The sequence below is a fragment of the Macaca nemestrina genome, chromosome 2, assembly GCF_043159975.1.
Source record: "Macaca nemestrina isolate mMacNem1 chromosome 2, mMacNem.hap1, whole genome shotgun sequence".
NCBI lineage: Eukaryota > Metazoa > Chordata > Mammalia > Primates > Cercopithecidae > Macaca > Macaca nemestrina.
This window is the reverse complement of record NC_092126.1, coordinates 139,944,270-139,969,310: the sequence shown is the minus strand read 5'-3', so window position 1 is coordinate 139,969,310 and position 25,041 is coordinate 139,944,270. Positions and strand designations below refer to the sequence as shown.

Genomic DNA, 25,041 nt, shown 5'->3' with positions numbered 1-25,041 from the left:
ATTTTCTCAATTTTTAAACTTTGCTTAAACTCTCCTCTGCAAGGCACCCATTTTATAAACAGCCACTGCATTTGATCACATTGTGTTCATCACCTGTCAAACTACTCAACCATGTGTATTTCCTAGAGGCTGTTTATAATTCTCCAAGCCTGAAATGATGATACAAAATGCAAGGCAGTTTCAGTGAAAAGAGAACTAGAGTCAGTCTAATAGGAGAAGAGATATTGGGACATACAAAGTGCATGTGACTAATGTTATAGACTGAATGGTTATGTGCCCTTACAATGTATTTGTTGAATTCCTAACCCCCGATGTGATGCTATTTGGAGGTGGGGCCTTTAGGAGTAATGAGGTTTAGATGAGGTCATGAAGGTGAAGTCCTCAAGAGTGGGATTAGTGAGCTTATAAAAAGAGACATCAGAGACTTTTCTCCCACTCCCCTCTCTTTGTCTCTCTTTCTCCTGTGCAAACACACAGGAAAGGCCATGTGAGGATGCAGCAAGAAGGCTGCCGTCTGCAAATCAGTGAGAGCCCTTACCAGATTCACTGTGTTGGCACCCTGGTCTCAAACTTCCAGCCTCTAGGACTGTGAAAAATAAATGTCTGTTGTTTAAGACAGCCGGTCTGTGGTATTTTGTTATGGCAGCCTGAGCTGACTAATACAACCAGAGTCTGAGAACCTGAATTGATATCATCATTTTGCTACTAATTTTGTGATATGCAATAGAATGCTTTGCCACTCTGATCCCCAATTTGTTTGCCTGTAAAAAGAGAGGTTGGAACACATTCTGGTGGAGGAGAGTCACTTTATAGTAGAGATGGTGGCATTTTTTCACTTCCTTGGGTTTGGCAGACATTACTATTCAGTCACAGGATTCTTTCCCATTGGGTTCAGATGTGGCCTCGAAGGCTTCTCATTGCAGTTAGTACTAAATGCAAGCATCCACAGTACTAAATGAAATTGAGTAAACGTGAAGGAGGCAATGTAATACCAGTCAAGGTGTATATAATCTAAATTTCTGGCTCTAACAGTCCAAAACCATTATATGAATTATTTCATATATCCATTTACTAGACAAATACTAAGTCTATTCCGGATGTACAAGTCAATGTGGTAAGCACCTTGAAGGATTCAGGAAGGAATTGGACAAGCTCTTACCTCAAGGGACCTAGAGGCTAGTAGATGTGATGATGCCTAAACATGCATTTATACAAAACAAGGTGGACAGTGATAATGGTCATGAATGATGTTCAGAAATGAAATGGAATGTGTAGGAGTAGGGTAAGAGCGGTTCACTAAGATATTTGGTCTCTTATGGCACCAACAATTATAAACTTGGGTCACATGACTGTTCTGAAATTGTAAGACGGATATAATTTCTGGCCTACTGCATATATTCTAGCTACACCTGTAGATAGATGGCAGTCAAATCATGCTGAGCCTTGTTTTTTTTTTTTTTTTTTTTTTTCCTTCAGCGAATGCCTTTTTCAATCTCTTTTTACATCACCTGTGGACATCTGCATGCCAAAGGTGAAGCTTCTGCCAGGTCTGTGTTACCAATCAAATAAAATAACTCAAGGCTAGGCTAGACGGATAAGCAATCACAAGTGTACAGAAAAAAGCAGCCTAGCCCTAAACACCAGGGAATTGGGTCAATAAAGAAAACTGAATTGGAAGATTTGTAATAGAAAAGCAGTGGTAACAATTTCACATCATATTACTCAGCATAGGCTTGGGAGGAAACCTACTGCTCTCTGGAAGTCAAGTTCCCTTTTCCTATATTTAAATTGAGATTTTTCACTGTATTTTTGGCCATCATTTATCTTTGTCCTTGGCAATATTCACTTTTGATGTTACGGTGTTAATTATTTCTCATTATTTATTGTTGGGTTTGTTGAAAGAGCAGGCATTTTTCAAAACCTCATTTGCTAAATTTGCCTTTTTAACCAAATTTCAGTCCATGGAGACCACAAGAAAAGCAAGTGTACACAGGCGTGGCTAATTCCACATATGCAGTATCACTAATTTTTTTTTCTAATACAATTAAAATGTAAACTTTTAACAAATATAATTGCATTATCCACTTCTGCAAATTCCAAAGAGTTAAAGTCCTTGCTAATCCTAAAAGCCTTAATACATGAATGTACAATGTTTTTGAATATAAAAATCTCCTTTTGGGGGAAAGGGTTATAAGAGGTGGTGCCTTGTAAGAAGTCTTTCAGTTCATTCTAGAAAGGAGGAGGGGAGAAGTCTTAAATGAAGAAATGCAAACATTCCCTTCCAGTTCTGAGGGTGCAGACCAGCCATTGAATTCATAAAGACTTCAGTCCTCTCTACCCTTGAGGTGGGTATATGGTTTTTCAGTTGCTATTTATCATTGCTTGACTATTTGCTTGCATAATTGGGTCATTATTAAGGATTTTGCATGTATGTATTTGTAGGGGGTGTGAATAAATGGTATTTAAATAGAAAAAAAGAGTAAGTTTTGGCGGGGGTGGTGGGTGTGCAAAATTTAATAAAGATAGTGTTGTCCTCCAAGGAAGGCGGTACAGTGTGGGGCTTTTGAGGTGTGGCCCACCATAGGAGGCACAGGAACCGCACAGGAAAGAATAGACTGCCCAACCAACCATACAGACTTCTTGTTTCACAGAAGAGCAGTACAAAGGGTCCCTGCCATCCATGTGCCCAGGAGAGACTGGCACAGTAGGGGCAGAGCCAGCTTCTTGGGCATCTGACCTGTGTGACTTCACACACACTGTGTATGAAAAGACCCACGTAATAATTTATGAACAAGAGGTCCTGCATTTGCATTTTTCCCTTGGCCTCACAAATTACCTAGCAAATTTTGGGTAGGGGCAATGCTGGATCCCTGCTGTGACACTTCAGACCACCACAGCCTCCCTGTGAAAACTATGACAACCAAAAATGAAACCCAGACACCTGCTGGGCTAGAGGAGGGAAACTACTGAACTTATGCTTGGAGAATAACACCAGGACTCTGGAGAGCGGGAAATGAAGCCTTTGTGGCCTGACACCATGGGCCTATAACTGTGTACATAAAGACGCTATGTTTTGTACAAAAGATCAAATAAAAACAGAGCCTATAGAGAATGATTTTTGTACAGCAGGCACAAACTTTAATTATTTCATCCTCATTGGCTTCCATAGCTCAAAGGAACGTAAGGCAGGGGGTGAAGGTGTCAAAAGAAAAAAAAGTATGTATGGATAGAACTGGTGTGGGCTACAAAAAACATACTTCATTACACATCAGGCAGTTTCTTTGAGTTGCTTGGCTCCGAAAGGAAGGTTTTCACTTTAAGGGAAAAATCGACCATTGGAATTTATCAGTGGGAAGTCTATGAATGGTAAAAACAACAACAACAAAGGCTTCTTGCAAGTCATTCTATGGGATAAAATAGGTAAAAATCCTCACGTTGGGCCATTTGCTAGGACACATGGAGGTACTACCTGTTTTGCTGTCATTGCTCCTAATTGGCTTCATTTCTCAACTTCTCTTTTCCTCTTAGGTCACATGAAATAGACCTTTATAGATGGGAAGACTTCTTTTCTATCTGCATTTGGGCAGAGGGAAGGTAAAGGAATCATACTGTCAAGGGCAGTTTATCTTACCTCTTTTTTTTTTTTTTTTTCTTTTAACCCTTTTATTTAAAAAAAAAAAAAAATGGGACCAGGCGACTTCAGAAGGGCTGCTGAGTTTGGCAGCCGCTTAACCATTGAGAAAGGGGCTCCATCTGCACTGTAAAAGGTCTCCAGCCAGCTCGACCAAGCTGCACTCCTCCCACAGCTACTTTCAGGCTGTCTTTCCCATTCAGAAAGCTAAATTAGAAGTTAAGAGGCGTCAGTTTTGCTTTTCACACTGCAAATAAAAGATGAAAGAGCTCTATCTCCCAGGAAATATTCACGAAAGAAAAACACCTAAGTGGGATGCAGAGTAGTGAAATAACTTACATTTGGATTTGACTTTGCCAGTCAATCTGTAAGCCCCAATATTTAAGTTATTCTAAATTAAAGATTTTTTTTTTTCTTTTCCTGAAAGTTTCTCAAAATGGCCAAAGTGAAACAGGTCATTTTTTTCTCCTAAGTAATTTTGAGAGAGTAGTTGGAGTATGTGAAGCCAGCTGTGAAAATTGGGTTTGCGTTGACACTAATGTCTGAAGATATGAAACATTTCCATATTTAAACATGTACCTACGAATCTCTTTTCCAATGATAAGTAAACCTTGGTAACATCAGCCATCTCAGTGGCTCAATTCTAACAACCTTCTGAACACTTCTTAAAGTGATTTTCATAAATACATAGAATTTACTTTTTTTCTCTTCTCTGAGAATTTAATCTCTTGTGCTGTCTTTCGTTTTCTTCCATATGCAACTAACATATATGTAAATATATTATATCCTATATTAAGCAATAAACACTCCCATCACAAAAATCACATTTATTTTCCCTTTTGTATTCTTCATGCTGTTTGGTGCAGTGTTTTGCATGTAGTAGGTGAATTAATCAATATTTGTTAAATGACTGAAAGTAACAAAGCCTAAAATGTATTAAGATTATATCTGTCTCTAGGAAATAAATAATAACAATGACCTTTTAAATTATATAGTGTTTAATGTGATCAACGCACTGTGTTTTTCATTTATATAATATTCACAAGTTGTTATTACTAGTAACTCAATGTTACAAAGGGGAAGAGTGAGGTACAGGAATTAAATACTTTATTCATGCTTACAGAGGGGCAGAGGAAGGATTTGAACCAACGCAGTCTTCAGTCTGTATTCTCAATTACTATGCTACATGTAGCTTTTCTAACACATAATATTTATTGTGTCATTAATTGTTGTAAGTACATTACATGCACTATCTCATTTATATCATGAAATCTATTAACAGATGCTGACTACATGCCAGGATGGCATAGATTAGCACATTCATTGGACTTTATACCAAACATAGACAAAGTGTTTCATACTTCCAGGGATTTGTGCTAATGCAGTGATTATCAAACTGTGGAAATGGAACCCCTGGAGGTTCTTAATACCTTTTTAGAATATATGTATAATCAAAGTTCTTCTTGGTATCAAAGTAAATATTTTGCACTATTTTTTCTCTTCACATATTTTAGAAACACCTTTTTTAAATAAATGATTTCACTGTGGAAGAAATAAAAATCTGTAAGTGTAAAAACTACTGACAATAAATAGAAAATTTTTCAAAAATTATGAAACTCCTTAATCCAACACTTTTAAGGAGAAGGAATTTTAAGGTACCTGAATCAAATAGGATGTATTCTATTAACTTCTGAACCATCTGAAATTTCTTATTAGCTAAAAATTTTATAAGCAATAATTATTCCACAAATTTTAGAAATAATTCTTTACTGTCTAACTGCTCTTAACAGAATGAGGAGACTTATGCATATATATCTTATTTTTTACTATTTCATGTAGTTAGAACTGTTTACTCCTCTAATACATGAAAAATGTACATTAATGTAATGCTAAAATGAGTACAACTTGTTCCTAATGCTATAAACACAGCCAAAATATTTTTATATATTTGAATTAATTTTATATCCTCTTAGGATTCCCTAATTTGGACTTCTAGTAGAAAATACCAGTAGTGAAAATGTTCTAGTAAATAATGCATTATTTCATAAGCTTTGCCCATTCAAATATATACTTAATGCCTAAGCTATATAAGTTTTATTCAGACCATATTTAGCTATCCAAAACATTTCCTAGGATAATCAAATAGTTATTATTTATTTTCAGATGTCCATATTGAGAGCCATTACTGTATTTCAGTGTAATCAATATGTTATGGTAGTGTACCAGAACTAGTAGCAAATTTGGGCTTCAGTTTGTTTAGTACTTTTATATAAATTTTTTGTGTCCTTCAAATATGGCCTATTATGAAAACAAATACCTGACCTTCATAGACAAATATCCACAATTAAGTTAAAGAGAGGCATTTTTATGATACATACCAATCTCAAAGAACATTCTTCTCAATAAAACATCATTACAATTCTTGGTAACAGGTAGGACCAATAATAATGAAACTGCCCATCCTGTCATATGAGCATTACCTTCACTGTAATTTCTGGGTTAGAACTACATTCAATGACATATACAACTTCTTCTGTTATACTTTTACAGTGTTCATTTGGAAAAATTACCAAACTACCAATTGTAAAACATTAAAAGTGTGCAGGGAAGATTCTAGGATGACCCCCAATGATCCAGCCTCCTGGTATTAATATCCCTGTTAAATCCCTTGTTCTTGAGTGAAGGTGGAACCTGTGCTTTATTTCTAACCAACAAAACAACAACAAAAAAAATCACTTCCATGACCAGGTACATAAGATTATACCTTCCACCTTGTGAGAGAATATCTCTACTACCTACTCAACTTGCACACTGTAATGAAGCAAGCAACTGTGTAGGAAAGGCCTTAATTGCAAGGAACTGAAAATGGCCTTCAGCTACTAGCCAGCTAGGAATGGAGGCCCTCAATCCAACAATCAGTAACTGAGTTCTACCAACAACCACTTGAGTTTGAAAGCAGGCCCTTCCCCAGTTGAGTCATCACATGACAACCCAGTCATGGGTGACTCCTGGATTGTAGCTTTCAGATAAGAACTTGAAGCAGAAACTCAGATGAGCTGTGTCCAGACTGCTGACTCACAGAAAAGGTGACATAATAAATGTGTTTTTATAAGCCACTATGATTGTGGTAATATTACTATACAGCAACAGAAAATCAATGCAGTGTTTCAGACTAGAGTTCTCTTGGAAGGTTGCCAGAAATGGAATAAGGGATTTGAATACAAAAAGTACTCTCTTTATAAGATGTAAAAACCATTTAAATAAACATGGAGGAATATGTCCAGAATGTGCAGAAAATAAGTAATGCCGAGGATTACAAAAATATGAAATCTAGTTGTGTATTGTACAATCAATAGAATATTGATCTTTGTGAAATACTTTGGTACTTAACTAACACTGAAAAAAAAATATGGTCATGGCCAAGAGCCTGATTACCTGGTCTCTAATCAATCCATTTCTTTTTAAATTTAAAATTTTAGTTGTATGTTTTTCATACAATGAAAATTACTAATTGATTAATAATAGGTATGAAGCCATAGTATGACTTCGAATGCCATTGTCTTTTCACAGAAGAGTTTGAACCATGGTAGCTTCAGATTCACAGGTGCCTTTTATTTTACCATATTTATATTTTTTCTGACAATAATTTTGGTGTTAGAATGAATTCTGTTTTTTGAAAACTGTAAATTTCAATAGGAATTCAGTAGCATTATACATTGCCTTTAAAATCTTTTATCTTTGTATACAGGACAGTTCATCTTGGCCTTTTAAAAAGATCACAACATTAGCACACACATGAAGATAAGAAGAAAAGAGGCCATGCCTGTGGAATTATACCAACGCTTTTCAGTAAGTTAACAATACAGTTAAAATTTTTTAAACAATAATCACCTGAGACAATACATTTTATGCATTCAATCTGGACTTTTATAGAGCTGGTCTTTTGATAAATCTGTTGAAAAGATATAGAATAGACCTCTCTAGGATTACTTTTTTCAAAGAAGAAATTAAATTGTTCATGCAACACCATTATGCATGCAAGAAAAAATATTCATAGATGCATGATAAACATTTTGATTGTATTACACTTTTATAGCTGGAACTGAAATATAATTTTATATCACAAGCATTCAGGCATGTTTCATCAATTTTCGGTTCTTTTACTCATATGAAATGTGTGGAATATGGTACAACTATAGGCATACTTTGTATATGAGTTACATTTCTGCAGCTAAAAATTAAAAAAAAAACTAAGGAAAAGGAGAATAGAATGTGAGCAAATGATTGCCTTTTTCTTAATACAGAATGCTGATTAATGCTATCAGTTAAACCAAGAGAATACTCACTATAACTACATGTTTGTCATCTTTTCTTAGGATGATATTACTATTTTGAATTACAGTGGACTTAACAAGACTTGCTCAATATAAACTACCAAGTAACTATAGTTCTATATTAATTTCAGAGAACAGTATCCTCACCTCCATGATTCACTTTCTAGGGCTCTGTGGAAAGTCCGCTACCTGGAGTACCTCGTTGAAATCTGGAGAACAAAGATGCTCATCAGATTCCAATTCTAGTGGAGAAATAAAATTACTAAAAGTTCATACATAGGGATGTTGAGCTAGTTTTATTTGTCTCCCTTGGATATTGGTACAAAACAGTGAGTAGATTCTTCTACAATTTCTGAATGAGATGTTTAGAAGAGTAGCTGAAAATAGTTAAGAAAATATTAGTAGAATGAATGAATTTAAAAATACCTTGAAATTACTCAATATATATTGAATGCCTAGAAAGAATAAAGCTTTGAAAAGCAGAACGATTAAGAAACAAAGCACAGTTGTTGAACAAAATGAGATGTTCTGTGATGAGCATATGAGGATAGGGGTTTGGCAGTGATGTTGTCACGGTGATGATAGGCAGAGGAGGTATTTTATGATGGAGTGTATGGAAAGAAAAAATGTGTGGCATAGATACACATTGCATATTCTAGTCAGTAGTTTTTGGTAAATGTTATCGCTGTTTTGATTCCTTATGAAGAACAAGCCTGACAGAGCAGAATAAAATGCTCTGAAATATCAATTTTCCACACCCATGAATAACCTAGCTGTGTAAGCCATGAGTCATTAACACACAAACCAGTCCCAAGGGATATACCCTATGTGCAGGGCACATACCTCCATAGAAACAGGTCACCTTTCCAACTGGAAACTGCATAAATGTAATACCTGGAGACACACATACACACAAATACAAATAGGTATCCATAATATTGTGTCTCAACAAGATACACCCTCAAAATTAAGGTGTTTGTGTTATTCGGCTCATTAAAAATACACAAACAAAGACAAATGCTCTATTTGTTTTGCCACCTTTGCTACTCAGTTTTATGTAAAACAGGATGAAATAACAACAACAAAAAAACCCCCTAAGTTTTGGAATAATAAGCAGCTTGCATAATTTGATGATACATGCATAATCACAATATCTGAGAAGTTATTTCCTTTTTCTATGACCTTTATAGAGAGAGAGCATCCTCAGGATTTTTCCCCCTTTATGGGATGTGAGTTAGTGAGTGTGTAGGGGAGAATGTGTTTTATTCATTGTGCATCTCTAGAGAAAATCAGGTCACCTTCAATGATCTTATCAGTCAAAGAAAATAGTACTGCTTCACAGAGCTATTAAAATGGAAGAGAATTAGAATGTATAAAAAGCTTTCAGATGCCAGGATCAAAGGGAAAAAAGGTCATAGACTAGGCAGGGACTGTTGCCTTTGCTGAAATTCATGATTTTGATTAACATGAAGTTGTAAATGACTATAACATTGTAAGCAGTCGTAATAAAATAAAGTAAGAAACCAAGGCCAAGGACACTACAAAAACGCAAAGAAAAAATTTTAAAAAAGATTAGAACAAGTGAGTAAGAAACTAGAAGAGAATTATAATAATATGCTCTTGGATCATTTGTTTATAATTCACAAAGCACTTTATCATATAACAGGGAATTTAACTCTAGCAAATGAGGGAGGCATTGTTATCCATACTTCACAGAGGTGGAGGCCAAGGCTTAAACAATAAAAATTTGTGCATGTGCAAGGGACTGAGAGGCAGCAGAGCTACTGTTCACTCCCAAACCTCTTATACAATCAATAGAATGCTGTAAGATCTCCATAAATATTGGTGAAATGAATAAGCTTGCATTTAAGCCTGTTTTCCAAAATTCCATGTCTAATGCTCTTTCCAATTAGCTGATGAGTGATGAATTTATGTAAAAGCATTTCTATTCTATTTGAAACATTGCTGACAGATAAGTAGATAAAATATTTAGTAAACCTGGATTTTAAAATAGAGTTAGCAGGATTAGTATCTTAAGGTAACAATGTCAAACTAGAAAGGGAAAAAAATGGATTCATCTATTTTGGTGGGAACTAATAAGAAGAATAATACAGTCATTCAGCAAATTATGTCCTAATTACGTTCAAGGTAATTAATTGAGCACTGTCTGTGTGTCAACACAGAAATGGAAAGGAAAGTATTATGAATACCCATACCCACTGCATCTTGATTCATTAATTCTTGATGCATTGCCGCATTTGTGCTCTTTCTTTATATATCTTTCTCTCACCGTCTCTCTCCTTATCCTTCTCTTTCATTTACTCTTTCTCTTTCTTTTCATTTTTTTGCTGAACTATTTGAAATTAAGTTTCAGAGACTTCCAATTTCTGCTTGGGATGAACAAAGCTGGAATAAAAAAGTATTATGCCCACTCTCAGCATTAAAAAAGAATTGGACAAATTGCAAATTCATAACTTTTCTTGAACTAGTCAGAGAGCTGTGATTGCAGGAGTACCAACTAACTTAAAACCTAAAAAAAGATATGTGCCTATGGGGAGACAGGGTAAGCTAGCATTTGCTCACCTGGTAACAAATTAGTAAAGAAGCAATGTGGTTCAGTTGGCTGCAGGCATAAAACAAATTTTAACTGGCTTGTAGATTCTCACTGTAGAAAATCTTGGGGCAAGAGATAAAAGAGAAATTTGCACTTAGAATAGGCTCTTTCCTTGGGCCTCACCAGAAGCTCATGCACACAAAAAAATGACTGTGGTAAAATCCTCATTGTACAAAACATGGGGAGGAGAACAGCAGCCACTGCAGGAAAAGCAAGAGGTCCTGCTTGTATCCCACCCTCCCCTAATTCTCCTTGGGAGAAAAACTTTAAACTGCAGGAGAAAGTGTCTTAGGGAACTAGGGAACAGCCATTGCAGCTAGAGATTGGAAGCATTAAAAATAAAACTCTACTCCCTTCCCAGAATTACAGCTGTGGGAAACACTGGAATCCTGAGGCAGCCACCTTCCTGAAACCTAAGGACTTAATTTGCCTAAAACCAAGGCTTAATTAGAACAACAATGTCCCTCTTACCACCACACTCCCAGGCTGAAAAGCCTTGAGTGACATCTAACAGTGATTAAGAGCTTCGAGAGTTACAAAAGTGTGTAGGTAGAGACTCCAAGATTGATATAGTTTGGATATTTTGTCACATCCCAATCTCACGTTGAAATATGACCGTTAGTGTTGGAGCTGGGCCTCATGGGAAGAGTCTGGGTTATGGGGGCAGATCCCTCGTGAATGGCTTGTTGCTGTCCTTGTGGTAATGAGTAAGTTCTCACTCAATGAGTTTATGCAAGATTTGGTTGTTTAAAAAAAGCCTGATACCTCCCTCATCTCGTTCTTGCTCCCTCTTCCGCCATGTGATGCTCCTGCTCCCATTTTGCCTTCTCCTATGAGTGGAAGTGTCCTGAGACTCTCACCAGAAGATGTTGGCACCATGCTTCTTGTACAGCCTGCAGAACCATGAGCCAAAATAGGCTTCTTTTCTTTATAAATTGCACAGCCTCAGGATTTCCTTTTACACAGGAATGCAATGCAAATGGACTAACAGACAGTTGCAGTGTGAAGAGATGACCCTAAAGATGGGAGTGAAGCAGACTACTCTCTGGAAGACCAATTCTCACTCTAAACACAAGTATAACCAAAGGAAGTGGAAGTCTGTAGTAGAGTGCAAACATAACAAGCCCAAACCCAGCACAACTCCTGACTATATTGCTCAAACTTCCACACTAAAGACCTACCAGAAGTAAAAACATGCCTATTCCTAGGTTTAGAAACTATTTAGTCTCTACTCTTTCAGACAAAATGTTGAGCTTCAGCAAAAAGTTATTAAGTGTATGAGAAAACAGTGGGGGGAAAGAAACTACCAAGAGACCAAGCAATCAACAGAATCAGATTGGATATGACACAGGTATTGGAGCTATCACATAGAGAATTTGAAATAACTCTAATTCATATATTGAAGCTCTACTGGAAAACACAGACAATATGCATCATCAGCAGGCTAATTTCAATAGATAGATGGAAAAATCAAGTAGAAATCTAGAAATAGAAAACATAGTAGCAGTGATGAAGAAACCTTCATCTTATCTTATCTTATATCTATCTTATCAGTAGACTTGACATATCAAAGGAAAGATTTGGTAGACTTGAAGATGTCATGAAGGAATTCCTGAACTAAAACACAAAGAGAGAAAGAGTGAACAAAGCAGAACAAAGCATCTCAGAGTTGAGTGTGATTGGAATACCAGAACAATAAAGTAAGAAAAGGGCAGGGGAGGCCAGGCACGGTGGCTCACGCCTGTATTCCCAGCACTTTGGGAGACTGAGGTGGGTGGATCATTTGAGGTTAGGAGTTCAAAATCAGCCTGGCCAACATGGTGAAACCTCGCCTGTACTAAAAATACAAAAAATAACAGGGTATGGTGGTTGGTGCCTGTAATTCCAGCTATTAGGGAGGCTGAGGCAGGAGAATTGCTTGAATCCAAGAGGCGGAGGTTGCAGTGAGCTGAAATTGCACCAGCCTGGGTGACAGAGGGAGACTTTGTCTCAAAAAAAAAAAAAAAAAAAAAAAAAAAAAGGAAAGGAAAGGGGCAGGGGGAGTTTAAGAAACTCAGTGAACACCAATCAAGACAGAAGTCATCTTCAAATAGAAGTATCAAGACATACAGAAAATCTTACCGATAAAGAAAAAAATTATATACATATATACAGAAAAATAAAACAAATTAAAGAATATTTCCCTTCAGAAATTGTGCATGTAAGAAGAAAACATAGCGATATCTTTACAGTGCTAAAAAGAAAATAAAATTGTCTACCCACAATTCTATATCCAGTGAAAATAACTTTCAAAACTTATGGAGAAATGAAGGTTTTCTTAGGTAAACAAAAATTCAGAGATCACATTGTCAGCAGAGCTGAATTTAAAATATATTTTAAAAATTTCTTCAGGGAGAAAAAAGGTGATGCTAGATAGAATCTGGAAGCTAGACAAGGAAATTAAGAGTTCTACAAATGGAATAAATAAAAACAAAAATACAATTTAAATTTCTTACTTTTAATTGCTTTGAAAGTAAGTTGCAGAGTATCACATTTCATCCCTAAATTCTGCAGCATTATTTTCTGAGAAAAAGACTATTCTCTTTCAATAATCATAACAGCATCACACTTGAGAAAATTAATGTAGACACAATACTTCATTATAGACCATGTTCAAGTTTATTCAACAACCCCCCCAAAAATCTTTTATATCTGATTTTGCTTTTTAATATCAAACCAACATTATGTTTATTGTGCAATCTCTAGCTTCTTTTAATTAGAACATTTTTTCCCACATTTTTTACTTTTATCACATTGACATTCTTGAAGATCCCAGGCCATGGAGAAGGGTTCCCAGTTGGAACTTTGTGATTGTTTCCTCGGGATTAGATTCAGATTAAACATTATGGCAAGAATAGGACATGAGTAATATTCTACGCTTTCTGTTGTCATCCAGAAGTGTATTATTTCAGTTGGTCTCATTATTAGTGATGCAAAATTTGATTACTTGGTTGCAGTAGAAACTGCACCTCTTACCATTGAGGAGGCCTTTTACTCTGTTTGTAGTGAAGAAATAATCTGTGGGGGCAATATTTAGAGATCATGTGTAGTTCATTTTACTCATTAATACGTTATTAGTATAAACATTTTAAAACCCTTCACAGCTAAACATCTATGAATTGTTGTCTATATCCATTGCTTCTATTTCCATACTTTCCACTTAGTAAATTCAATTTTACTCATCTCTTAAATAAACAGACATAGTTCAACAAAAGTTGTAGGTGACGTGCTTGTCATGATACCTATAGATATTTTTAAATTATCTGTATACTTGAATAATCAATAGTTATAAATTGTTCCCTCACCTGAAAACTTGCTTTTTCTTTGCTTTTTATGGTTCCATACTCTCTAGTTTGCCTCCTATCTTTGTGGCTATTACTTCTCCATCACCTTTGTGTGCTAATCATTCTCTACCAGTCATCTCTTCAGCTAACCAGCCTGAATCAAAATAGCCTCAAGTTTGATCTGGGGCTTTTTCTTTCTTTCTTTTTTTTTTTTTGAGACGGAGTTTCACTCTTGTTGCCCAGGTGGGGTGCGTGATCTCGGCTCACCACAACTTCCGCATCCCAGGTTCAAGTGATTCTCCGGCCTCAGCCTCTTAAGTAGCTGGGATTACAGGCATGCGCGACCACATCCGGCTAATTTTGTATTTTTAGTAGAGACAGGGTTTCTCCATGTTGGTCAGGCTGGTCTCCAACTCCCGACCTTAGTTGATCTGCCCACCCCGGCCTCCCAATATTTCTACTATATTTTGTTTATATCCATGGTGTGATGATTCCCAAATTCATCACAGCTCTGACTCCTTTTCCTTCTTTTTGTTCCACAAATATCCAGTTTTTGTACTCAATATTTCTACGGGGACAATAAACTCAAAGCTTTTCAAATCAATATGTAGAAGGAAGCACTCATAATCTCACCCCAGATTTAGTTCTCTCCTTTTTTATTTCAGAAAATGCCACAACCAGTGAACCAACTGCTGAGGTTAGGCACCTAAGAGCCCTCCTTGACAACTTCCTTCCTCTCCATTGTATCTATATAAAATGCAATAACCAAGTCTCACTTTTAACCCTTCAATTACGTCTTAAATCTATTCAAGTAGTTCTATTGCTACAGCAAGATTCCTGCATCACACTATTGCTATTTTGGCTTTGATTTCTATGACTGCCTTTAAATTCTCATTATTTCCATTTTCAAGATATGTTCACCAAAGAGTAGCCAATTGGGTCCTTTGCATATACAAATCAGCTGTTTTTGTTGTTTGCCTCTCCTGCTCTACTCCCCTCTTGCAGCTAGAGAGTCTTTAATGACTTCATATTGTTTTACAATATAGTAAAATATCCTTAGTAATTTGTAAAAGGACCTACAAAGTCTTATATGGTTTGGTCCCTGCCTCTCCCTGCTGCCCATTCGCAGTACTCCCAATTGCTATCTGCATTGCCCCGCTGTTAGCTTTGAGTAGACTGTTTTCTCCCAACTCATTTTGTTCTTTTGTTTGTTTTTTCCTATATCCTAAAAGCCTATTCTCCATTGTATCTAATCATTGGTAAAATTTTATTCACATTTTAATTAGAAAGTCAATTTTTTATGGTAGTATTATTTGAACTCCTTAGATCAAGTGAGATTTTCCTGTTACATGCTCTTAAAGATATGTCTTTTTTTTTTTTTTTTTTTGAGACAAAGTATCACTCTGTTGCCCAGGTTGGAGTGTGGTGGTACTCACTGTAGCCTGGAACTCCCAGCCTCAAGCAATCCTCCTTCCTCAGCTCCCTGAGTACCAGTGACTACAGGCACACCACCACGCCCGGTTAATTTTTGTAGTTTTTGTAGATGGGGTCTCACCATGTTGCCCAAGCTGGTGTCAAACTCCTATGTTCAAAAGATCACCCACCTTGGCCTCCAAAAATGCTGGAATTACAGGAATGGGCCACCACACTCTGCCAAGATTTTTTTTTAACACACTGGTTATAGATGTGCTTGGGAGTGTGTCTGTGTGCATGCGCGCGCATATGTGTGTGCATGAGCATAAGAATAAACAATTATTTCTGGACTATAAACTCTTTAAGGATTGGGGCAATGTCAGCTTTGTTCAGTACTTTACCTGTAGCACAGTGCTTGGCATACTAATTTAGTATTATTCATTGGGTTTTTCCTATGTGTCAGCCACCAATTTAAGGGATACAGAAGTGAGCATGTGGGTGAAGCCTTGAGTATTGTTGAATGGATGACTGAAATTTTAGGAGATTAGTGTGGACTCCAAAGTTCACACTGATGGTTACTAATCATACTTTGTACCACAATTATAATCTTGAATTTTCAATGCAGAAAAGAGAAAGAGAGATGGATTCAGTGGTTGTCATTTCCATTGTTCAGTCTACAGGGTCATATTTATGACAGAAGATCTGACAGGAGAACATTTGTGGTGAGAAAACTGAGAAGTTCCATGAGATGCTGCTAAAAAAATTCTGTTTGAGTAGAGTCCATTCTACAGCATGCAAAAGGATTCCATCTGAAAATACCTCCTCTCTACCTTTGTATTTAACAAAATAACTCTTAATGTGACCTCTCAGAGGACATTCTATAAGCTTCTATGCCAATTAAAAGACATTTAGTAAATTGGGTGCCTCTGAAGAAATGTACAAATTTGTTAGCTTTACCTCTGGCTGTAGCTAAATGAACAAGAAATTCTTAGGGGAAAAAATAAAGCCTCTGTAAAAGCAAATGTATTGTGTGGGTACCAGAGAAACGCCTCAAGCTGAGATTTGCAGAGAAGACCCATTTTATAAAGGGCTATATTAAATTAAGTAAGTGCTAGGAGTCTCTGGAGAGAGGCACTATGGAGATATTTGAATGAGCACAAAGTTAAGTAGCAATGAATGTAGAATTTTCTATTACTGGTATTTTCTCCAGTGTATTTTGTAGGCCCTTTGTGAGGCAGTAATACCCACTGCATCAGAAAATCATAGTGTATTGGAGATAGAAAGGAATTTAAAATTCATAATTCCAACCCCACCAGTTTACAAATAAAGAAACAGAAGTCTAGAGAGGTACATGATTGTTCTGGTGTGAGGGAGCATGTAATGGCATATCTGAGATCAGAATTCTCATCTAGCTCATTATTTTAGTTTTTTCCCCCCAAGAGGAAAATACAAGAAAAAGGCAGTTCCAGAGATGGTTTTGTTTGTAATCCAATTTCCACGTCATTGAAGATTCTAGAAGTGCATTTATTTTGTCAACTGCCAAGCAAAATGAAGATGAAAATAATATTGTAGATCAGGCAATAAAAAAATAATCTCAACAGAAGCTCACAGGAAGGCAGTGTGATAAAGTGGAACATCCTTGGGCACTGGGATTGGCTGGGTCTGGGTTCACATCCCAACTCTGTCATATACTAGTTGTATGAAATTTGACAGCTGTTAACGTCTCTTAATTAGTCACCTTTATCTAAAATGGAGATTATAATACCTCCTGTCCTTTAGAGGATTTTCTGAGGATTAAATGAAATAATTCATGTAAAGCACTTAGCACAATAGTGAGCACATGTTGTAAAGCTTAATAAAGGCAGTTATTTTTACTAGAGCATTCACACTAACCTCTTTGCAAACTGCCAGGTGATATAAGGGCATTTAGCATAAGAGCTAGATTTCCAAATGAAGAAGGCAGAGATGAAGTCCGGTTATAAGCAGAACTGGACAGATATAAAGTTTTCTAGGATGAAACAAATAGAGTGATCCTTCAAAATGTCCTCTCCTTACGGTATGCCTGGAGAGATGTCACAGATGGCAGAAAAGCCAGAAGGGAGAGAACATCTCCAAACAGGAAGACAAGTAAGTTAAATGGGCAGTGGCGCTGAGTCAGTTCTGATGTGATATAAATAGTGCTGAGTTCTGTCTCTATTTTGTGAGCAGAGACCTTGGCCTGAACTCATCCACTCCTGTAGAAAGATCTTCCAGTAGGAAGACATGTGCATTATGTGAAAATGGGCAGAGATTCCTGCCTCTGATGATGAATAGCCAAGCGAGACACCAACAGACTAGCAGACCAGAGGCCAGCTGCCTCTAAATCATTTTTAAAAAGAGACAGCTTGCCACATGACAGGGCTATAGATAGAACCTTGCCTTTGCTCTCATGTATATGAGTTGCTTATCAGAAATCTGACTGCCCTTTCAAGAATATGTGATCCACAGGGACATAGTTCATTCCGGATTTTAGTGAGATGATTGACATTCCAAAACTGTGGATTAAGTTGTGATACACACACACACACACACACACACACACACACACACACACACAGAGTTATTGCAGACTGTCTTCACTTTTCACAAGGATTCTTGGGTGCTCTTGGGAAATAGTACACTAAAGTGGGTGGAACAATCTGAAATGACCATTTATTTACAAGATCATGTCAGAAATGCACTTTCTCTTGATCTCAAGAAAACTTCACTCGAAAGTTTCACTATACAGATTAAATGAAATAATATTATAGGTACTTAGTGCAGAGGCTGGCACGTGGTAGGTGTTTAATCATTGTTAATTCCCTTCTTTCTTGTTTTCCTCCTTCCTAATATACTGCTGTTACATTAAAAGTCAGTTTCAATTTTTATTCTTTAACACCAGTAGCATCTGCAGAGGGCAATATAATCCTGCTGTTTTTGAAGACCTGAATATGATAAAAGAGAGAATGGGGGTTCAGAGAAGTGACATTTTTTAAGCACCTCTGAGAAAGTAGGTACAAAGTTGAGAGGGAGAGAAGTATAAAGTTCATATAGTTACTCTTCTGAGAGGGCTTTAAGGGAATGGGTTTAATGGGAGACTTTCCTGAATTGTCTGTCATCTCCATGAGGAGATGGTCTGACGGGAGAGGGATAGGAGTTACCATGTCAGAGGACTCAATAGCTTCAGTGGGTTTGGACGGTATGAAATTGAAGGCTGAGGCTTTATGAGAAGGCAAGATGCAACATGGTTCTTTAGAATTATGAGCATTCTAAAGTGAAGAGTATACAGCAGGCCGAGTGTGGTAGCTTGTGCCTGTAATGTGAGCACTTTGGGAGGCTGAGGCAAGAGGATGGCTTGAACCCAGGAGTTCAAGACCAGCCCAGGCAACATGGGGACTCTGTCTCTACAAAAAATTTAAAAAATTAGCCAGGCATGGTGGCATGTGCCTGTAGTCCCAGGTACTTGGGAGGCTGAGGTGGGAAGATCACTTGAGCACAAGAGGTCGAGGCTGCAATGAGTTTGTTCACTCCAGCCTGGGCAACAGAGTGAGATTCTGCCTCAAAAAAAAAATACATATATATACAGCAGTGGTTATTTTGCTCCAGTGGATTTGAGAGTCAAGCCATTTTTTGGTTGTCACAACCTGGGGTTGGTGGCACAAATGGCATCTAAAAGTACAGGCAGGGATGCTGCTAAACATCTATAGGCCCACAGAGCAAATAATTATTTGGTTCAAAATATGATTAGTTACCCACTCACTAGTGCTGAGATTATAAACTTCTGATCGCTTCTCGGCCTTTTGGCTAAGATCGAGTGTGAGATTATAAAATTCTGGTTTACGAATAGGATGTAGCCAAAATTTAAATTGTGGGTTATTTTAGCTGTATTGTCACATTTTCCCCATCTCTTTCTGGAACCTACACATATTATTTCCTCGCTTAAATTTTTGGAGTTTGATCTATGGTCAAAATAATCAGTTATTCACTTATGATAAATGAGATGGAGCATGACCCCCTGTCCATTTTAATATTGAATATTTAGCACATAGCATTAAGAAGTAGACATTTAAGCCCAGGGATCAAAGAATGACAGCAAATTTCCCAGTGTTTGAGTCTTCAGATCTGGTCCATAGAGTTATGAACACAATTTTTGTGGCATTGGCCATTGCTGCTAGTTCAACTGTTTTTAATGCAACTATTGGCACTACCCCTACCCCAGTCACCACTAGTCATTGTTTATTGAGCACTTTCTAAGCACTTTGCGTTCTTGCAAGTCTGTACAAATAGTACATGTCTGTACAAATAGTAATATATAAAACCCACTCTATGGAGTGGGTAAAGGGATAGAATCTAAGCAAGGTTTATAACTTGCCAGAGGTAACCCAACTTCTTAAAGAGCAGAGATGGGATTGGTACCCAGCTATGTCCTTCCTCAAAGCCCATGTTGTCAAAAGTTAAGTACACGGCAGTATTTATAAGGAAGAAACAAGGGAAGGAGGGAAAAATTCAGAGGACATGGCTTATGTATCTTTTCTTTCGTTTTTTGACACACTTAATTTGGTTCTCAGTGTCCCCTGTGCTAAGATTTCGGTAATACAAACAATACAAAAAACGAAATTGCCGAGGTTTGTACAAATGTTTAAGCTTCACTTTGGTTATTCTTATTTATGTTAAGATCTCTATCTTCCTGGGATATCAGTTCTTTTGAAATCAAAGGGCTCTAGAGATTGGGTGTTTTAGCCCCAAGGAGGTTTGTTATTTAAATAGACGCTCTGGATTTTCAACAGGTTCTGCTACTAACTGTGGGTCTTTAGCTCACTTTATCCATATTTTGGCCTGTATATTGGGAAGAATAACATTTGCTGTCCTTTCTACCTCATAGTTTTTAAATGATTACAATTAAAGATCTTTGAATAGTGTAAGCGAATAAGCATATTAAAAGTATTCTTTTTTTTTTTTTTTTTGAGATGGAGCCTTGCTCTGTCGTCCAGGCTGGAGTACAGTGGCGTGATCTTGGCTCACTGCAAGCTCTGCCTCATGGGTTCAGGCAGTTCTCCTGTCTCAGCCTCCCTGGCAGCTGGGGCTACAGACTTGCACCACCACATCCAGCTAATTTTTTTTTTGTATTTTTGGTAGAAAGAGGGTTTCACAGTGTTGGCCAGGCTGGTCTTGAACTCCTGACCTCAAATGATCTGCCTGCCTCAGCCTCACAAAGTGCTGGGATTACAGGCATGAGCCACCACACCCAGCAAAAGTATTCTTTTTCTAATAAAACTTATGGTGAATATAATATGGGCCACCCATATCACTTGAAAATTGTAAGAAAATACACAATAGAGCTAAATATTTGATTATTTATCAAAGTCAGAATTTTTGGTGATATTTGGACATTCAGAATGACCAAAGTTTATCAAATAAGATAGAAAGTCTGAGCCAGTTATCTGATTAGCATAGTGACAAGTGTCTCAGCTTTGTGGGCTATCTGTATAATTGGCACAAATGTTTAAATGTTTGGCCATTTTTATTTTAAAAATAGTATAAATCCACTTGGAAAATTTAGAAAAGTAAAAGGAGGAAATAAAATATGCTGAAATTCTATTACTTGGAATTACTTTCCTAACTCAGCTCTGAAACTTGACCATAAAGCCTCTTTATATTATTTTTCTAGCCTCTTGTTAAATATGGTTTATGCTGAAGAAAGATGAATAATTCTCATCATTATCTGCAGTATCCCTGAAAAGCTAAATATGCAGTCAAACTCTGGATCATCTCACAAGCATTGAGGATTAAAGTGGAATGTGGACAGAATCAGAAAAGAGAAGACAGAGCTGAGGAAGGCGGTTGAATACAACGAGGAGGCTAAACGTTCCCCCCTTCCCCACACCTGACCGCAGCCTCTAGCTGGTTTGCTGTCTCCCTTTTCGACTATGTCTCCTTTTTTAAGTATTTGGAAAGAACATTTAATCTGGAGGCCTCTTAGACTAAATAGAAGAACAAATCCTCTGCCAATTGCATGCTCTTTGATACGTTCACATTGCTTTTAGAATTAAATCCTAAAGCATGACTAGGGCCTCTGAGACTAGTATGTCTGCCTTTTCCCTTCCTTCTCCCTCATTTCATACCATCCTTCCTCTGTCACTCACTGCATCCCCGTCAGTCATTCTGGCCTGCTTTGTCTCCACAGATGAGTGACTTTGGCTTTCCCTTGCCAGGAATACGCTTTTTTAAACACCCTTCCCACTCACATCCACCTGAGTTATTCTGTATGTCAGCAATATGGTTTGATTCCATTAAAACAGTTTTCAAAACCTGTGTTTTCTTAAAAAAAATTAGCCTATATATTAGCATTGCTGCCATTAGACCAGAAGCTTCTAGAACGTGCCTTTTTTTGCTCATCATGAACTCCGCTAAGCCTAGAAATTGCTCTGTGCTTAGAGAGAACATGCAAAATGCAGGAAGAATATATGTGTACTTGAGTTCAGATCTCAGCACCCCCAGGTACTCTTATGTTACCTGAGTGACACTGGGCAGGTGGCTTAACTGATATGTATCCCAGACTTGGGATCTGTAAAATGAGGTTAAAATATTTCCCACCCAGAGCCCCTCAATGTTCAACACTGCCAGGACAACTCCTTATTGCACATATTTGTGACTATATGTCTCAGAGCTCATCTCTTGTTTAGTCAGTGCTTAGAACAGTTGATGCCAGTGATAAAAGGGCATTGAGGGGCAAGTGTCCCAGCTTCCTGGTCCCTTAGTAACACTCTGATAAGACGCTGAGGTGTGTTCTACACTACCTCCTGTATACAGAGTCTCAGCCATCACCAGATATACTCTGCTCAAAAACAAACCTCATCCTTTCTCGCCCTGTCTTACCATTTACTGGGGCTATTTGGGATTATCTTTTAAATAAATTACTTTCACTCAAATTTTTTTTCTGAAAGTCGGCTTCTGGAGGAGCCCAACCTAAAACATGGGGTTAATAACATTTCCAGGCCGGGCATGATGTCTCACACCTGTAATTCCAGCACTTGGGAGGCCGAGGTGGGCAGATCACCTGAGGTCAGGAGTTCGAGACCAACAAGGCCAACATGGGGAAACCCCCTCTCTACTAAAAATACAAAAATAACCCAGGCGTGGTGGCATATACCTGTAGTCCCAACTACTTGGGAGGCTGAGGGCAGGAGAAATGCTTGAACCCAGGAGGCAGAGGTTGCAGTGAGATTGTGCTACTGCACTACAGCCTGAGTGACAGAGTGAGACTTCATCTCAAAATAAATAAATAAATAAAATGGAAAAAAATGGCATTTCCTATGTCGTCAAATTATTTTGAGATCCTAACTCATTGAATTATTTGAAAGCACATATGAGTGCTCAATACATGTTGCGTGTTGGCATCCCTTCATTCTGTTGAGCAGCTGTTGAATCTAGCACCTAAGAGGATAGATTCAAGAGTGAGACAGACTGCATTCAAATCCCAGTTCCACCACTGGCTCACTCTGTACCTTGGGGCATGCTTCTTACCCTTACCTCATTTTCCCCTGTCTGTAAAATGGGGCCAGTACAATTTGCCCACCTGAGGGACTTGTGGTATGTTTAAGCTATATATCTATATAGTCACCCAGGAGATTAAAAGAGTGTAAAAGTGCAAAGCAAATGTTGTATGGCTGTTTGTGATGATTATTGTGACTTCATTATCTTAATATGTACTTGCTAGCTAAACAAAAGATATTTACCAAAGCCATGTTAGGTACTTTGGAGACAGAGTAAGAAGATAAATTGGATATGGATCCCCATCTGGGAAATATTTAAGATATGTCATCTAGATGAAAAGGAAGGTAAGACCTTCCCTTAAAGAACTCTAGTATAAGAAATTGGCAACTGATATGGAAAAATTACTGTCACTAATGAAAACTAGTGTGACTTGAATGTGTATCATGTGTCATGCAGTATATAAGACAGAGAGGGGTTCAGTAACTTGCCCTGCCACACAAGTAGTAAGGTGCCAGGTATGAACCAAGGTGTTTTTGTTTGTTTGTTTGTTTGTTTTTGTTTTATTCCCCCCACTCCTCCACCATTTATAATTTGTCTTTCATGCCTACCATTCTACTGCACCTGCTCTCTCACAACCACTGTTTCTTTTTTTTTTTTTTAATTTTTTTTTTATTTTAAGTTTTGGGATACATGTGCAGAACATGCAGATTTGTTACACAGGTATACATGTAACATTGTGGTTTGCTGCACCTATTAATCCATATTCTAGGTTTTAAGTCCCACAAGCATTAGTTCTCCTAGTGCTCTCCCTCTCCTTGCTCCCAGCTCCCCAACAGGCCCTGGTGTGTGATGTTCCCTTTCCTGTATCCATGTGTTCTCATCGCTCAACTCCCACTTATGAGTGAGAACATGCAGTGTTTGTTTTTTCTGTTCCTGTATTAGTTTGCTAAGAATGATGGCTTCCAGCTTCATCCATGTCCCTGCAAAGGACATGAACTCATTCTTTTTTATGGCTGCATAGTATTCCATGGTGTATATGTACCACAGGTGTTTTTAACTGCAGAGCCTGTGTCCTTAACAGCGTAAGAGTTCCCTAGCCCTACTGATAGATAAGTTCTGTGCTTCCTTCCCCAGTAGCATCTGTCATCTGGATGAGTTGTGTAGTTTGATTCATTTAAAACAATTTTAAAAACTTGTATTTTCTTAAAAAAATTTTAATCTGTGTCTTAGCATCTCTGCCATTTGACCAGAAGCTTCTAGGATGTGCCTTTTTTTGCTAATCGTTAACTCCACTAAGCCTAGAAATTGCCTTATGTTTGGCAAAATGCAGGAAGAATATATGTGTACTTGGGTTCAGATCTCAGCACTCCCAGGTACCCTTGTGTTATCTGAGGGACACTAGGCAGGTGGCTTAACTAGTTTGTATCCTAGATTTGGGATCTGTACAATGAAGTAAAACTACTTCCCACCCAGAACCCCTCCACATCCACCACTCCCAAGATAACTCCGTACTGCCCGTATTTGTGAGTATACGCCTGAGAGCTCATCTCTTGTTTAGCCAGTGCTTAGAACGGTTGATGCCAATGAACTGCCCCTGCATGCCAGGATCCAAGCAATGCACTGAGAAATGAGCACTGAATGTTACCACCTCATAAGTTATACCTCCCTTTCCTCATGCATCTTCTCAGAGATGTAGGAATTCAAAAGAGGGACGCTTTCTGTGGGTAAGTGGTAAGGTGGAGATGATGGAAGACTCACTGATTTTGGAGTGGCCTTTGAAGGGAAGGAAGAAATCAAAATGCGTGTTTGCAGGGATCAGGCACTCTAAGAAATGGGGAGTGCTTGAAGAAAGGTAGTGACACAGAGAGTTTGAGAGCGTCATTTTTAAATTCAGTCTGTGCTAAAATATAACTTCTGTTACTGACCTGCCATGTTATCTTGAGTAAGTCACTTAACCTCTTCAGCTTTGATTTCTTCATTACAAATGGAAACAATAGTAACATACATCTCATATGGTGATTTTCTGGGTAATACAGGTAAAGAACTAGTGAGATACTCAGCACCTAGTAAATGGTCAATGCAGGTAGCTGTTCTGATTATTATTATTATTAAGTCCTTGCAGAAGTGAGTGTGTGTGTGTAGTGAAGGTGATGCACTCAGTTTGGCCAGCACAAAGTGTCTTTATAGGAGAAAGGTAGGAAAAAAGTTTGAAAA

General features: G+C 37.6%; 1 protein-coding gene across 7 annotated transcripts in view; it reads right to left on the bottom strand.

Annotated features, from left to right (window-relative positions):
* The window catches only part of LOC105479608 (contactin 6), a 307,236-nt gene that overhangs the window by 206,269 nt on the left and 75,926 nt on the right, over positions 1-25,041 (bottom strand). Inside the window, exon 2 of one of the 7 annotated variants that reach the window (XM_071092094.1) lies at positions 8,113-8,174. The exons of the other annotated variants lie outside the window; for them this stretch is intronic. The gene's annotated coding sequence lies outside the window, so the exon portion shown is untranslated. The remainder of the gene's footprint in view (positions 1-8,112; positions 8,175-25,041) is intronic. 7 annotated transcript variants of the gene reach the window in all.